Consider the following 16,316-nt stretch of genomic DNA (forward strand, 5'->3'; position numbering starts at 1 on the left):
CTGTTTCTTAAATGAGCATTCCCATCTGACATACTGAAAATGAACATGAATGTGCTAGCTGTGAATTATATTTCATTCTTTATTCAGCGTTCTTGAAAAGCAGGACAGCATTTTCCCAAATCTGTTGGTCCATTGGTCAATGGCAACAGCAAAACACTATAACGTGGCTCCTGGGAATTTTGCTGTCCAGAGCATTTTTTAAATCATATGAGCTGTGCTGTACATGCCAGTGAAGAGAGGAGGAGGCAGCAGGTTGAGTATTTTGTTTTCTGTGTCTGAAAAACAGGAGTGTTTTCTATGGAAATTAATGTTTAAAAGTAATCCCAGTGCCCTCAAGCTTTAAGTGCTGTCACAAAGATTGGAAAGGGCTGAAGGGAGTTCACTCACTTTTGAAATTAGCACTTTTTCAAAAGATGAAAAGTTGCATAAGGGTCTTTCCAGGAAGCAGGTCTGAGCAGGGTGGTGCTTCCCTTGGGCCAGCCTGGCTGAGCCAGCTTGGAGCAGCCTGGCAAACACTGCTGCTGGTGCAGAGTAGCAGTGAGTGATCACTTCTGCCTAACAAAGGGCAGCAGGGAGAAAAGTGGGGTTTGCTCAGTCAGGTTTTCTCCCTATAATGATCTAAAGGCACTTTGTGCCACATATAGCCCTTTATTACTGCAGTAGCCTTGTGAAGGAGTTGGGCCTCTCATTGAAACAGTCAGACATTGAGAGAAAAGAACTAAAAAGTAGATTTCTTTTCTCAATTTCTTTAACTTCAAGACTATCAAGGTGATACTTTTTAAGTTTCATGAGAACAGTGTGATTTTTCAGGTTGTGGATGTTCCTTTTATTGATGCCAGCAGATCAGAGCTGAAGCAGTAGCTGCAAACATGTGGTTCTGAGTGACCTGACCCAGCACTATTGATAGGCTGTTCCTTCCCCAGGAGGTGGCTGTTCTGCTGCTGCCAAGCATAAGCAAAACAGGTGCAATTCTGATGATGGTCGGGTTTTTTAAATCCATGCTGGCCAATAGTAATAGGATTCTCAATCCACCAAATGCTATGACAGCAGTGAATTCAATCTGAAGATTGGTCTTTCCTCTACACCTTTGGATTAATTTTGCTTTCTTAATATTCTTAATGCTTTCTCCACAGACAGCCTTTCTTTTCCTTCTTTTCCAGTTTTGTGACTGCTTTTCCTTTCCTTACCTGTGACTTTCAATGTCCTTTAGCCACTGTTCTGTAGCTAATTTATTGACACCTTCTTTCTCTCTGCCCTTCTCTACCCTCCCTTTCAGCATGATGTGAACTGTGCTTTTTCCAGCTAGGCTGAACTGTAAGAGTGTGTCTTTTCATTTGTGGGAGATATGAAATATTAAAACAAACATTTCCTTGCTTCACTCTCAGTAAGAGCTTAAAGGAGCTGTTACAGGGATTATTTTTCCTCTACTTACTGGAAAACAAAGATAAAAATGTAGCTTTCAAGTAGGTCATTTAATCTTGGGACATTTAATTGTGAGGTTGCCAGCCACGATCTGATTTCTCATCTTCTATTATTCCAAGGTTACAAACCTTCCAATTCATTTATATTTATAAACAATGTTCCCACTATATTACATGCATGGATTATTAGGAACACCTCCCAGTAGAGTACTGTCAACTTTTTGTACATAATTAATTAGAAGCCTCAAAGCTACCTTTTATCAAACTTTCACAGAGGTTTAGTATATCAGAAATCTCAAAATGAAAGAACTCTGTTTAGACCAAAGGGCCATCCAGCTTACCCAAGTAAAGAAATACTTTATATTTCATGGGATTTAAAAAAAAAAATTAAAATAATTAAATCCAAAGTGGAAACCACCTAGGAAAGAATGTGGTTGCAGTGATAACAGAATTATATTTCACAGCAAAGGGAGACAAACCCTGGCTCCAATTAACAGTCCAGTTCTGATAAAATAAGTCAAAGGAGAAAACTGCCTGACCAAAAGGATGATGTTACCTGCAAAAGAATTGAGATGGGAGTAAGAACTGGCCCCTAACTGTTAAACTGCTTATAAGTCATCCACAGGATGGGAAAAGACAGGAAGTACGGAGCTCTGACTATTTGCATGGCTTCTGATTTATACAGTAGTTCCTCAAAAGCAAATTGAGCCTTTCAGCTTCAAATTAACTTGCAAAACTTTGGCTGAGAGGCCAGGTCAATCTCACACAGGCCCCGTGCACATGGGAGCCCACGCATTATCATCTTAATTTCGTACTTGCCACATGCAGCATGTGTGAGTAGGTCTGGGATAGCTCTGCAGCACCAGGGGTAAGCTGGCTAAGAGGAGAAACACTCATTTTTCTTTGCATGCCCATTTATTTGCCATCCTAACACATTCTGGATCACTAACTGTGAGCTCTCTGCCAGGGGAAGTGCCATGGTGAACATGATTTATAGGCAGCAAACATCCCTTTGATTCAGGCCATCACTGGCACATAAAAATGAAATGCAAATTTCTCAAAATTCTCAAGAGCATGTTCTAATGTTTAGCATTTTACTGGGGATTTTGGGGCAGGATTTGTTGCCTGTGAGAGTAATTATTACTTTGCATAAATTTTGCTATGAAAGTTAAAATGTTTGTGGAACCTAAAGACTTATTCCTGTTCTTTCCCTTACCACAAATTGCCCTGGAACCAAGGTGGCAGTGCAACAGGAGATTCTGCTCATGATTTCACAAGTTAACGGCCTGGGCCCTTTCACAGAGCTGAATTATCTGGAATACAACCAGCGGTTACATTCCTGCCATTCACTCTGATGGCCAGGAGATGAAAGGAACAGGAGAGCCCACATTATCAACAAGTGGCTCAAGGGTTGATGTCATCGGCAGAATTTTGAGTTCTTTGATCATGGGGCAATTTTCATGGCACCTGGCCTGCTGGAGCCAGATGGGCTCCATCTATCTCTTAAGGGCAAAAGGATTTTAGCCCATGAACTGGCAGAATTTGTTGAGAGGGCTTTAAACTAGGTTTGAAGGGGGAAGAGGATGCAACTGGGCTCTCCAGAAGCAAGCCCAAGGGTGGTAAGCCAGAGTCAGGGGTGAAATCAGCAGCCCAGCTGAAGTGCATGTATACAAATGCACACAGCATGGGTAACAAACAAGAACTGGAAGCCATGGTACTGCAGCAAAGCTATGGCATAGTGGCCATCACAGAAACGGGGTGGGATGACTCGCATGACTGGAGCGCTGACTGGATGGCTACAAGCTCTTCTGAAGAGACAGGAGAGGGAGAAGAGGTGGAGGAGTGGCCCTTTATATTAGGGAGGCTTTTGATGCCATGGAAATTGAAACCAATGATGATGAACTCGAATGCCTATGGGTAAGAATTAAGGGGAAGGCCAGTAAGGCTGACATCCTGCTGGGAGTCTGTTATCGACCACCCAACCAGGAAGAAGAGGTGGATAACTTATTCTACAAGCAGTTGGAGGGTGTTTCAAGATCACCAGCCCTTGTTCTTGTAGGTGACTTTAACCTACCAGACGTGTGCTGGGAACGTAACACAGCAGAGCAGAGGCAGTCCAGCAGGTTCTTAGAGTGTGTGGAGGACAACTTCTTGTCACAGCCCACCAGGGAAGGGACTACACTAGACCTGCTGTTTGCAAACAGAGAAGGGCTGGTGAGAGATGTGGTAGTTGGAGGCCATCTGGGGCATGGTGATCATGAAATTATAGGGTTTTCAATATTTGGTGAAATAAGGAGAAGCATCAATAAAACTTTCACACTGGACTTCCAGAGGGCAGACTTTGGCCAATTCAGGAGACTTACTCGGAGAGTTCCTTGGGAAGCAGCCCTTAAAAACAAAGGAGTCCAGGAAGGGTGGGTGTGCTTCAAAACAGAGATCTTGAGGGCACAGGAACAGACTGTCCCTGTGTGCCAAAAGATGAGTCGATGAGGCAAATGTCCAGCCTGGATGGGTAAGGAGCTTATGAAGGAACTAAGGAATAAAAAGAGAGTGTATCACTTTTGGAACGAGGGTCAGGTATCTCAGGAAATATTTAAGGGGTTGTTAGGGCATGTAGGAAAAAGACTAGGGAGGCCAAAGCTCAGTTAGAACTTAATTTGGCAACTCTTGTCAAGGATAATAAAAAATGTCTTTACAAGTATATTAATGGCAAAAGGAAGGGTAAAAACAACCTTGGTTCTCTACTAGATGCAGGAGGGAATTTAGTGACTGCAGATGGGGAGAAGGCCAAGGTGTTTAACGCCTTCTTTGCCTCGGTCTTTAGCGGAAAGATAGTTTGTTCTCAGTACAACTGTCCTCCTGAGCTGGTAGATGGTGTCAGGGAGCAGGATGGTCCCTCTGTTATCCAGAAGGAAGCAGACAGAGAACTGCTGAGCTGCTTGGATGTTCATAAATCTATGGGACCAGATGGGATCCATCCCAGGGTGATGAGGGAGCTGGCAGATGAGCTTGCAAAGCCACTCTCCATCGTTTACTAACAGTCCTGGCTCACTGGTGAGGTTCCAGATGACTGGAAGCTGGCCAGTGTGACACCCATTCACAAGAAGGATAGGAAGGACAATCCTGGAAATTATAGGCCAGTCAGTCTAACCTCTGTTACCAACTTGATCTCCTTTTATGACCAGGTGACCTGCCTGGTGGATGCAGGAAAGGCTGTGGACGTTGTCTGTTTGGACTTCAGCAAGGCCTTTGACACTGTCTGCCACAGTAAACTCCTGGAAAAGCTGGCAGCCCGTGGCTTGGACAGGAGCACTCTGCTGGGTTAAGAACTGGCTGGATGGCCACGCCCAGAGGGTGCTGGTGAACGGTGCTGCATCCAGTTGGTGTCCAGTCACTGGTGGTGTCCCTCAGGGACCTGTACTGGGGCCAGTTTTGTGTAATATTTTTATTGATGACATGGATGACGGTATTGAGTCTACTATTAGTAAATTTGCAGATGACACTAAGCTGGGAGCGTGTGTCAATCTGATGAAAGGTAGAAGGGCTCTGCAAAGAGACCAGGAATGGTTGGATAGATGGGCAGAGTCCAATAAGGTGAAGTTTAACAAGTCCGAGTGCTGAGTCCTGCATTTTGGCCACAATATCCCCCTGCAACGCTATAGTCTGGGGACAGTGTAGCTGGACAGTGCCCAGGGGGAAAGGGACCTGAGAGTACTGGTCGACAGCCGGCTGAACATGAGCCAGCAGTGTGCCCTGGTGGCCAAGAAGGCCAACGGCATCCTGGTCTGTATCAGAAATAGTGTGGCCAGCAGGACCACGGATGTCATTCTTCCCCTGTACTCGGCACTGGTGAGGCTGCACCTCGAGTACTGCGTCCAGTTCTGGGCCCCTCAGTTTAGGAAGGACATTGAGACGCTTGAAGGCGTCCAAAGGAGAGCAACAAGGCTGGTGAAGGGCTTGGAACACAAGCCCTGTGAGGAACGACTGAGGAAGCTGGGGTTGTTTAGCCTGGAGAAAAGGAGACTCAGAGGTGACCTTATCACTGTCTACAACTTCCTGAAAGGTGGCTGTAGTCAGGTGGGGGTTGGTCTCTTTTTCCAGGCAACAACTGACAGAACAAGAGGACACAGTCTCAAGCTGCACCAAGGGAAATTTAGGTTGGATGTTAGGAAAAAGCACTTTACTGAAAGAGTGATAAAGTTCTGGAATTGTCTGCCCGGGAAGCTGGTGGAGTCACCATCCCTGGATGTGTTTAAATAAAGACTGGATGTGGCACTCACTGCCACAACAGTTTAGTTGAGGTGGTGTTAGGGCATGGGTTGGACTCAGTGATCTTAGAGGTCTCTTCCAACCTGGTGATTCTGTGATTCTGAGATAACACGAGGTGTGTATGTGAGACAAGCAAATCTTTGAGCCACACTGCCACCCCTTATAATTTTTAACAGCAGATTGGAACCATTTCCCAGAATCAACAACTTCATGTTGAAGTTGAATGCTTTATAAAGCAGCTTGACAGCAAGGCTAAGAGCTGAGTTTTCCTTCTTCTGGTAGGTCACTGCTGGTACAGCAGCACTTTAACTGAACAGACAGTTTCTCTCTAGAGAAAGTCGTATATTTAGCGTCCCAAGTGGTAAGTTAGATGTCAGATTTAATTTGAAACCTGAGATGTTGTAGTTCCAAAGAAAGTGTTGGCAAAGTATTTGTGTTTAAACGAGAGGACATTGGTTTAATTGAGTTCTCTCATTCTTCTTGGTATTAATTATATTTAATGAGTAATGATTTACCTAAAAAAAAAAAAAAATCAAAGACTAGCAGGCTGCAGAGAAAGTTCCCTGTGGTACTAAAAGACAACAAAAGTCAAAGATCCTGTCGATAGAATCTTTATTCTTCTCTGTCCCCTTAACACTGCCCAGAGTATCCTTACACTGTCTACAACAAAGATAAGTTCCTCTTCCCAAGGACTGAAACTGGAATTTTGATTTAATAAGATAGGAAGAATACAAATAGCACAGCATTCAGCATTCTGCATGAGTAATTTACTACATGAACCTTGAACACAGTGATGCATTTTATATTTCACTTATCCTAAAATGTCTCTGCATCTCTTCTACACACAAAAGCCCAAATCCACATGGCTGTTCTTACAGAAATATCTTGGCCAGCTTAGAAGCTTTTCCTTGTTTTACTTCAGTGAATCAGCTCACCATATGCATTCCCACTATACATTTCAACAACTAGGGTCCTCATCCTGTGCTTCATTTATATTCAGTGGAGATCTAGTAAGTGAGTCTAGAACACAGGCTTTCCTAACATAAAATAGATGTTTATACTTGCTTAGATATATCCTGGCATCCACTTGCAGTGACACCTAAATATGCAATGGTGGTACAGAGATCGATGAGTAACTGCCTCAGATGCAGACAGAAATACTGAATACCATTGAACCAAGTTCCTGTCACAGCTCTGTCTACTGTCAAGCATGGACCTTCAGACTCAGAAATCTGTGGATGTATAAAGTAGTCAAACAATTTCCTTTTCTCTGAATAGATAAAAAGGGAGGCTAATATAAGGTACTAGCTAAAATCCTTTCACTCTTAGTGATCGATAGCATTCCATCAAGGCAGTGAAAATTTTCTATCTGTCTAAGTAGCAGAAGTAACTAGAAAAGGCTTGGACATTGCCAACTTCCTTAATAATTTTCATAAAACATTGATATTGTCTCAACTGCAGTAAAAACCACTGATTGCCACTTCAAGGCTTCTAGGTGAAAGCAGAGGACATTGCTGTCTTCCTTTGTCCTGTGTAATGACTGGCAGAAATTCTGTAAACCCATTTTCTGAAAGAAAAAAAATCATTACCATTAGTGTCTTTTGGGACATCTCCTATAAATAGTTAAAATTGCCCTGCTTTACTCAGTTTAATTATTTATTTGGAGAATAATTACTTTAGATGTCAGTTCCATTATCATGGAAGTTGTAAATGATCCTGAAACTGAAACAAATGCTGTCTTCTTGAGATCAGTAACTTAGCATTACAGACACTATTTTAATTGTTTCATTGCAGAACCCGTGTAGAATATGAAAGAATATGATTCTCAGACTGTCCTAAGTTTTCTTTTAGAAGAGCTAACAAAACCTACAGATAACAAGAGGAAAAGGATTTCCCACTGCAGATGCTTGTCTGTCTCTGTCAAAGCCTTGTAGAAAATAATATATCCCTCAGAAGCAATGGAATAGATAAAAGAAATAGCATTAATGTGGAGTCAGTATAAAATGTGAATATATTATGATAGAATATTGTTATTGAGGCTAGAGTCAATGAGTTTGAATTGATTTCTTTCCATCAAAACCTAATCCTTTCCTACATGTGTGCGCAAAGTACATGCCTACCAAAACCAACACTGAAAATTCTCCTATTCATTAAAGAAAGGTAAATTTACTTATTAGATTTATTATATACTCAATTGATTTCCTGAGAGTTTGCACAAATCTGCCCAATTCTGTGAAACATCAACCTTGCCCATCTCCCAGAAGGACACCAAAGTTTTTGCTAAACATATTGTTGCTGTTAAGGACTTTCACAACATTCATCTCCTGTCACTGAACAGGAGAAAATCTGAACTGGGTCAGACCAAGGATCTGTCCAAGCCAGCAGCCAGTCTCCAGCAGCAGGTGAAGGCAGATGGCCTGGAGAGAAAATGAAGACCACAGCATGAAGTCTGACACTTCCCCTCCCAGTCTCTCAGCTGCCAATCATCCACAGCCCAGGGACTGCTGGAGCTGGGTGGGCTGTCTTTGCTCTTAATCATCCACTGGACATCCCACGATGTGCTGAGTCTTCCCCTTGAGCCATGGAAACGTTCAGCTTTCAGGTCTTTTAGCCCAAGATGCTCCATATAGACCCATCCTCTCCAGCCTCTCTGCAGAGGAATTGGTAGCAATTGTATTCTGTCCTGGCAGATTTTCCAGTTGTGCCTATTTAACCATTACAGCCTTCATTTCTAATTCTGTGCCACTCTTCCTTGTCACATCCTATTCCATACATAGCATATTTGCACTCACAAATTTATGCTTTGTTATTGTGTTGTCTGGTTTTGTGTTTTGGTGCTTATGAACTTGGAGAGAGTCTTTATTCCTGGAATACTAATTCAGAGCTGCTGAATTGGAAGTGTCCAGGTTGCACCACAAAAAACTGGTTTGTTCCATGGGCTAAAAGCAGGTATTTCCTTTTACCCAGAAAATTAACATTGTCACCATCTCAATATTATTCCTCAAAAGATCCTTCTATAACACAGAGAGTAAGAAGGTACAGACTAAGGGGTTTATTTTATTACTCAGCAAAGAGCATACTATCTGCCCTCACTTATGTAAGGTTGACTTCCACACCTACCACGTATCTTTAGCTCAGTTTGGCAGATTAAAACATTTAAGGCCAGGTTTTGTGTTATTTCTATCAGATGCCAACTGTCTAATTTCTGAACATATAAAGTGTTGTTTTTTCAACCATCTTTCAAGACTTACTATATTGGATTTGAAACCTTCTCTACTCATTTACTATATGCCACTTTTTTTGATTGCCACCATAATACCATCTGTGCTGAGATTTGTTACATGAGGTTTTAGCTTTGGATATTAACTATTTCCATAAAACATCACTTAAAATCAATTAGTCACTTTGGACATAAACTAAACAAACAGTTACATCTATTTTCCTATGATTTTTTTGCCATTAGCTTTATGGTATTTTGAGAAGCACCACATTTGCTTGATGAATGGTTGCCTATTTAATGATAAAAGATAAAAATTCTGTAACAGCAGTTGGGGAAAAAAATACAGGGGAAAAATATATCACTCTGCTCATCATCATCATCATCCTGAATGAAGGAAAATATCTGGAAGCTTGGACTAGTGACTAGACTCAGATCTCCATCTGTCTGTGAGGGTGGTATCAGCCACGGGACGATGACTGATGAGGATCCCATTCCCTTCAGCAAGCTGGTTGGTCTGGAAGGCAGGCCCAGATCCCAGCCAGGAGAAACTCCTGAAGCAGAGGTGGGAACACAAAGTTACTGACACAGGTGAGCCACGGGGGAGAATGGGGAAGGTAGCTCGGGTCTGCATTTGTATTCAGACAGGAATACAAATTACAGAGGCCAAAGACAAGACTTTTTCTCCTTAAATCAAGTTAGAGATTGTCTTTTCTCTCTGCTGCCAACCTAAATGTTCAAATATCATAAATGAGGACCCCAAGCATGACAAGTCTGACTTCAAAAAGCAGGAACTTAAAAGTACTGGCCATCTTTGACCCTGAACACCATCACAATAAGGTTTCTGAGGCCCTCGGGAACATCAGCATTACATGTCTGGACTCCTGTAGCTGCAACAGCTGCAGATGTCATTGGAATTCATTTGGGTTTTTTTCCACACTCATTTCATTGGCCATTTCCAATACAGTGGGTCTTTAATATCACACAATGCCTTGACACCAGACTCCCAGGGACCCCAGTGACATTGGATAGCTATTCTAGGGTCTGTGGACTTCTTTGACCTTTACTGGGCTACAGAACTAGCCAAGGAATACTCCTCCCTCTGCTCCTGCCAAAAACATCTCCATGAACTCCCTGATAATATTTACTCTGGGTTGGATACTGCCCATATGTAAAATGTGAGAGTTCCATCTGCATACTCACAGTCAGATTAATCTCATTTAAGCATGGATAGCTACTAGGAAGGAAGCTCCAACTTGCCAAGTCCTGGCCAATGTGTAGAGCAGACACTGTGATTGCAGAGGAAGCTGGGCCAGGGAAGTGGTCTGGTTGAAAAAGTGACCTGACAAAAAATTACCAGATCGTTTAAAACATTGGCTCTTTGAGGTGGCTCCCTGTACAATCCTTCAACTATTAATGCCAGCACAAAGGAGAGCTCAGGGACACAGAGACATCCCTTTAGTCTGCACTTAGACGCAGTTAAACTGCAGTCATGGAAACAAACATAAATTCCCTGAGGTCATTTGACAGTCCTGCACGTTTTTCTGCCATGGTTAGATCTCAAGCTGTCTTTAAAGAGACTGCAAACATGGGATGGGTAAAAATGGGTATTATACTTTTTCTTTCATGATTTTTCAGTTAGATATTCAGATTACAAACTCCTCAGGGCAGGGCTCACCATCTTCCTGCCTCTTCAGAAAGAGACGTACTTGGCTTTTCAAATAAACACGCTGGGTAATATGAAAATCAGAGGGAGAGGATGGTGTTGCTGTAATCGCTGGCAGAGGTCCAAATAAAGTTTGCTCCTCTTATCATAATGAACAACTGGATTTTGCACAAATGGGAGTTGGGAATGGCCCTCACTGACCCCTGGACAGTTATACACAATGAATCCGAAACCACAGCTACTAGCAATCATAAAGGATCCGTCCTGACTAAATCAGCTTGATTTCACTGTCCCTTGACAGAAAGTTTGTGTAGCCTACAGGTCACCTGCATGCTACTTTTTCTTCTTTCTCCCTGAGTACGTGCAGTTTAGACCACTGATACAAACTTTACAGGACTGCAGATTTTGGGGCATATCACTAAGAAATGAAGGATTTGAGAGTAAAAGAACAAGCCTTGCTGTTAGAGTTTAACAGTTTACATTCACCTGTTAATTCTCAAAAATCACAAAGAGTTGCCTTGAGAAGGCAGAGTCACAAACAAAGCACTCTCTGTGGGCCTGTTTTTACTAAATGCCAAGAAAACCTGAAATCTGACAGAAGCTGTTGAGAAAGAGTTTTAGTGAGAAAGCCTCAATCTGGGGCTTTGCCAGTACGGTGTTTAAAGCCACTAAGTATGAACGAAAAGAAATTATAGCCTCAGCTGGGTCCCCCCTCAGTCACTCCAAAGTGCCCCAGGCAGGCCAGAGCAGGTGTGCTCACAGGGTGCTCACAGCGTGCTCCCAGCCTGGGTGCACCATGGCCTGTCCACAGGTACATCAGGCACACCTTACTTTTAGGCATATACCTGGATTTGTACTTCAGGACCACAGCAAATCAGCAGAGGTCTCTGGGTATCAGTGAAATGATGACATATACACCAAGCCTATGTTAGTTACTTTTTGCCATATGCTTTACATAAATGAAAATTAAAACTTCTTACAGGTTAAGCTCAGGCCTTCATTTCAGACCAACACAATGTCATATTTTGAAAAATAATTCAGTAATTCAAGATTAATTCAATGGTTAAAAGTAACTTAGTAAATACAGAAATCTTGCCAAGTGGCATCTACTCACAAAAGCAGCACAGACCAATGTAACCACATCTTTAATTTGCTGCTACTTCTGAGCAGGTTGGCTTGCCCTGTGCTTTTCTTTTACAGTAGCTTTGATTACACTTTTCTCGATAAAGTCTGCATCTGACAGCATGGAACACATTTATCTCAAATACAGAAAGAAATAAGAGTAATAGGATCTCTTGCTTGTATGTGAGAGAGTGAATGAGACCATAACAAATTCACCTATGCCATTATCTCCCTGAACAAAGTCAGAATTTCAGCTGCAGTGACCTTGTGGTCACAAAGATCACAAATTGCAAGACAGAAGAGGTGGAAAGAAAAGGGCTTATGTTAGGCAGTTGTATGTTTTTACAATACATCCTGCAGTTGTTATATATCCAAAACTAGTTCTCTTGAGACAGAAATCAGGCTCCCCCTCATGTTGTTCAATAGTTTACAAAATACAAGTGACAATAATTCACACTGTTGTTCAACAGCAGTAAGGGAAATATATCTTAATTTAAAGACCTAGAAACCAGGACAAAAATAAAGAAAGTGCCAAAAATACAGAGTTTACAAACTTGCCCAGATGAATTTGGCACAGCCCTGCACAGCATACAAGAAAAGACTTTTTTAAGGGAACTGCAGCTGAAGTCCAATAGAATTTAGTAATATTGACAGGAATGTTATGGTGAACTTGATAGTAAGAAAAATCAAGATTCTAACACATATAGAAAAATATGCTTTATGAACTAAACTAATAGAAATGTTCCTACATAGTTAGTAATACATCCAATTTTATTTGCTTTTGTCATTATACACCAAGTTGCATCCTGTCTGGATTGAGCTGTGTGACATCTAAAAGAGGTCTCTGTCTTGTAGGGTTCCTAAGCTCCAAAATAGATCGCGATCACATTTAGGTTCTTTCCAGGCTGTAAAATGCACAGATGTCTCCCCACAGTTTTGAAACTCACAAGTCAGACCTCCAGCTCATGGAATATCACAGTCATCAACACTACCAGAATTAAAAATATATAGCTCTGTTCTGATCGCCAGAGTCTAGATCTCTGCTGCTCTTCACATCTAACTTTTTATGCCACCTTATTACAGACTATGTGAGTATATAATGTAATTTAGAAGAGCTTTCCTGTTCATAAAGCTATGGCATCTCCTGAGGAGTTAATATTTGTTCTGGGGATCAACAGGCACTATAACTGAAATTAAAGATGACTTTTTCATCTAAAAAATCCTTTCTAAGCCTCATTGACTTAGTGCCCTATACACCATCTAGAGTTTGGAGCAAAAACAGAGAACACAGAGCCGTGGTGCTGATGACAGAAAAAGATAGTTATTGGAGGGTTTTATCCAATTTGATCCTACTCACAGTATATCTCAATTTCACACCATGTTTTAATCAAAGTAATCTTTTATGAATATCCACTACTACTTACTCTAATGCATCCTAGGACTGAGAAACCCTCATGCTAGGAAGTGGGAACCTAGCTATTAAAATAATTCCCATTAAGCAACAGAAAATTAAGAGAAAGATATTTCAAGGATCACTGAGTTAAAGGAACTAGGACACAATAGCAGTGGCTAGGTATTTATTAACTTCCCTTAGGTAACAACAGTCACTTTCATAAACAGGTTACAAAGAGCAGCATTTTGCAGAACCAGATCAGGCAGGTGTACAGGCTGTATGTGATTTGGCCACTTAAGTACCAGAAGTGTCATGAACTGTATAAAAAGTGACACCAAAGTGGGAAGGCATCAGTTGTCTTCGTGCTGTGCCCTGCCCCTCCCAGGAACAGTGTTTCGAGGCTGGCTATTTTGAATGGTAAATCTTTCCAAAGTCTTCAGATCCTAATGCTGTGTTTCATTTCCCTGAGGACATTGGACTGAGGGAAAATCCAAAACACAGGACAATTACTAAAATGCAACATTTCAAAGAATTAATAAAGAATACCAAAAGCTCCATTAGGAGGATGAGAACAGTATCTCAGGAAGTCTTTTTTGTTTGCAAGGCTAATCAATACAGTATTTTAGGTATGCTACCCAGACTGCAATCCCATATTATGCTGAAAGGAAGGAGGAAGCATGAGAGGTGTTTTCATTACAGTTAAACTGTTTCAAACAGTTTAACTCTTTGGGGGGTTTTTTTGTGATATGGTCTACAGCCCAAATCTGATAAATCAGAATATAATTAGATAGTGCAGGAATCATCACTGCAAACCTAGCCAACAGGACAGTTTTTTTCAGGGATTATTTCTCAGAAAAGGATCAAAATCCCAGAGCCATTAAATTAGGGGAAAATTCATTGTGTGAAAGTGAGGAGGGCTGGATCTGTCTGGCCCATAACAATACTGGAAACGCGACCACAAGCACTGAGTGCCTGCCCTGGGATGAAAAAAGATACTGAGCTTACAAAAGCCATCCATCTCCCCATGAAAGCAAATGCCACAAAGGCTGTTCCACTCCACAATTCACTACTGAATGTTTTAATTCAGGTGGGCTCTGGCTCTCTGTTGTCACTCCTCCACACATGTGCTTAATTTGACATATAAAGCCAAAGATTAATTCCACTAAAGTCCTGTGATTTGCTTAGCCTAGATCAAAAAACTCCCACTGGCTTTAAGTGTGAAGGATCAGAGACTGAAGGATCAAGCTTTATAGCAAGTAGGGTCAAGCAGCAAGTTCCCAATCCACAATATGAGCACTGGGTTTTATTATATGTCACTGCTCTACTTTGAAGGACTCTTTCCAGTGTGACAGTTCCTTGGTTTTTTTCTGAATGGCTGTTATCAGATCACAGCTCTACACTGAAGCTGTTTATAAATGTTCCTTATGACATTGCCTTTTTTTTTTTATCAAGCCATTTTTCCACCATGAAACAGGACATTTATTGTTCATATATAAGAGGCAATGAACCTGCAAAAGCAGCATTCATAAAACCAGGAAACTTCCTCAACAAGCAAAACAACTAACTGTGATGGACACTCATAAATCATTCCATATCATTCATCATAATTCCTGAAGTTTCATTAATTCCTAGAGGAAGACATAAATCTAATGTGCATCTTAAGGAGCCAGCAGGGTGGCTTGCTCTCCAGGCATAAAATAAATATTATGCTCTCTGCCTTACCGAGGAGAGGCAGGTTTTGCCTGTGTGCACAGCAGGAAATCGATGTCACTCAAAATGTGGGGATATACTAGGCAGCCCTACAGGCATTGCTTTTGTTTTCAGAATCTGCAAATGCTCAGTCCTAATCCTGCCCCCACTGAACTCGGTGGGCCCTTTTCCCAATGAAGCTCAGGCTGAACTATATATACAAAGCCTTTAATCTACCTCTGGTTTTGAACAAGCATATTAGGAGTGCAGATTTGGTTTCCAGAACAGAGGGGCCACCAGTGCCTGGGCCTGTGCTGCAGGTATCCTCTTGGAAGGGTCCTGGGGCAGCTACATAGGGTCTGGCTAACCTGTAACAGCTTGGAGGATGACAAAGACAACACACATCTAGCAGAATCCATTAAAAAAGGACAGCAACGAAATCTTTTCTTTTAAAGCTGGCAAGCTGATATAAACAGAAAAAAGAAGCCTTTACAGTGAAGCCTGGTGCTATGCAAATTGCTCCCTGCAAATGCTGAAGCAAGTTTGACATCCTGTGGTCAGAGTCCGCATGGGAACAGCTCACCCTTTCAAACCCTGGGCTTGCTCACTCAGGAGATTATCCTACTCCTGAGGGCATATATTTTTGTTTGAGGTGGGTATGACAGTCTTGTGAGTGAGCATCCTGGAGGAAAGAATATAAATGTGCACACTAAATATTTCTGTCAGGGCATGACCAGGAGCTGAAAAAGAGCAATATCACTTGCAAGTCTGCAGGACATCAGAGGATAAACACATGATGGGTCCCAGAAAGTCTGTGTGACCCCTCTGCTTGAGGTTATCACCTGCCCTAAAAGAGGGATACAAATATAAATGGGGAACCAGAGACTGGAGAAAAACAAAAAAAAAAAGGAAAATAACATAGAGCATGGAAAGACTAATTTCTCCTAAGAGAAACAGGTGCGGGCTGAAATGTATAGATCTCTGAAAAGATACTTTAGTCATAATCATAAGGTCTGTTTAAAATTCTGCTGATTCTTTTTCCAGCCCACATTTTCCAAAAGAAAGAAAAGCTGTCTTTAAAATACCTGTGATAATTGTTGTAAAACAATCACATGTAGCAATCTTGGCTTATTGATGCACATCCAATGCACCACATCAATCTCTGTAAACCTTTCCAAAGGTTTGTGCACGTAGTTTGGAAGAAGTGATTGTGCAGCAAAGATAGCAAGGCAATTTGTTAGAACTTAATTTGTGACAAATTATTTCTGTGAAAAGAGCAAATGATAACAAAAGGATAACTCTAGATTTATGGAAGTGAGGTGAGACCCAACATTCCAGCTGCACAATACCTTGGGATAAGTCATGTTTGCACAATTTTTAGAAGATTGGCTTTGAACTTTTAAGATTGTTGGCATACTTTTAAATGGAATAGATTTATTGATAGGTTTATTAAGATAGAATGAGTATTTATTTACTCTTGTTTTCTTTTCCAGAGCAAACAAAATTCATAAAAGTTATCCAACATACAGTATATGCTCA

At 41.5% G+C, this 16,316-nt stretch overlaps 1 long non-coding RNA gene across 19 annotated transcripts in view; it reads left to right on the top strand.

Annotated features, from left to right (window-relative positions):
• Positions 1 to 16,316, top strand: part of LOC138113569 (uncharacterized) — a 212,736-nt gene that overhangs the window by 175,829 nt on the left and 20,591 nt on the right. The gene's annotated exons all lie outside the window — the stretch shown is intronic.

Source organism: Aphelocoma coerulescens, chromosome 7, assembly GCF_041296385.1.
Source record: "Aphelocoma coerulescens isolate FSJ_1873_10779 chromosome 7, UR_Acoe_1.0, whole genome shotgun sequence".
In the NCBI taxonomy this organism is placed as follows: Eukaryota; Metazoa; Chordata; class Aves; order Passeriformes; family Corvidae; genus Aphelocoma; species Aphelocoma coerulescens.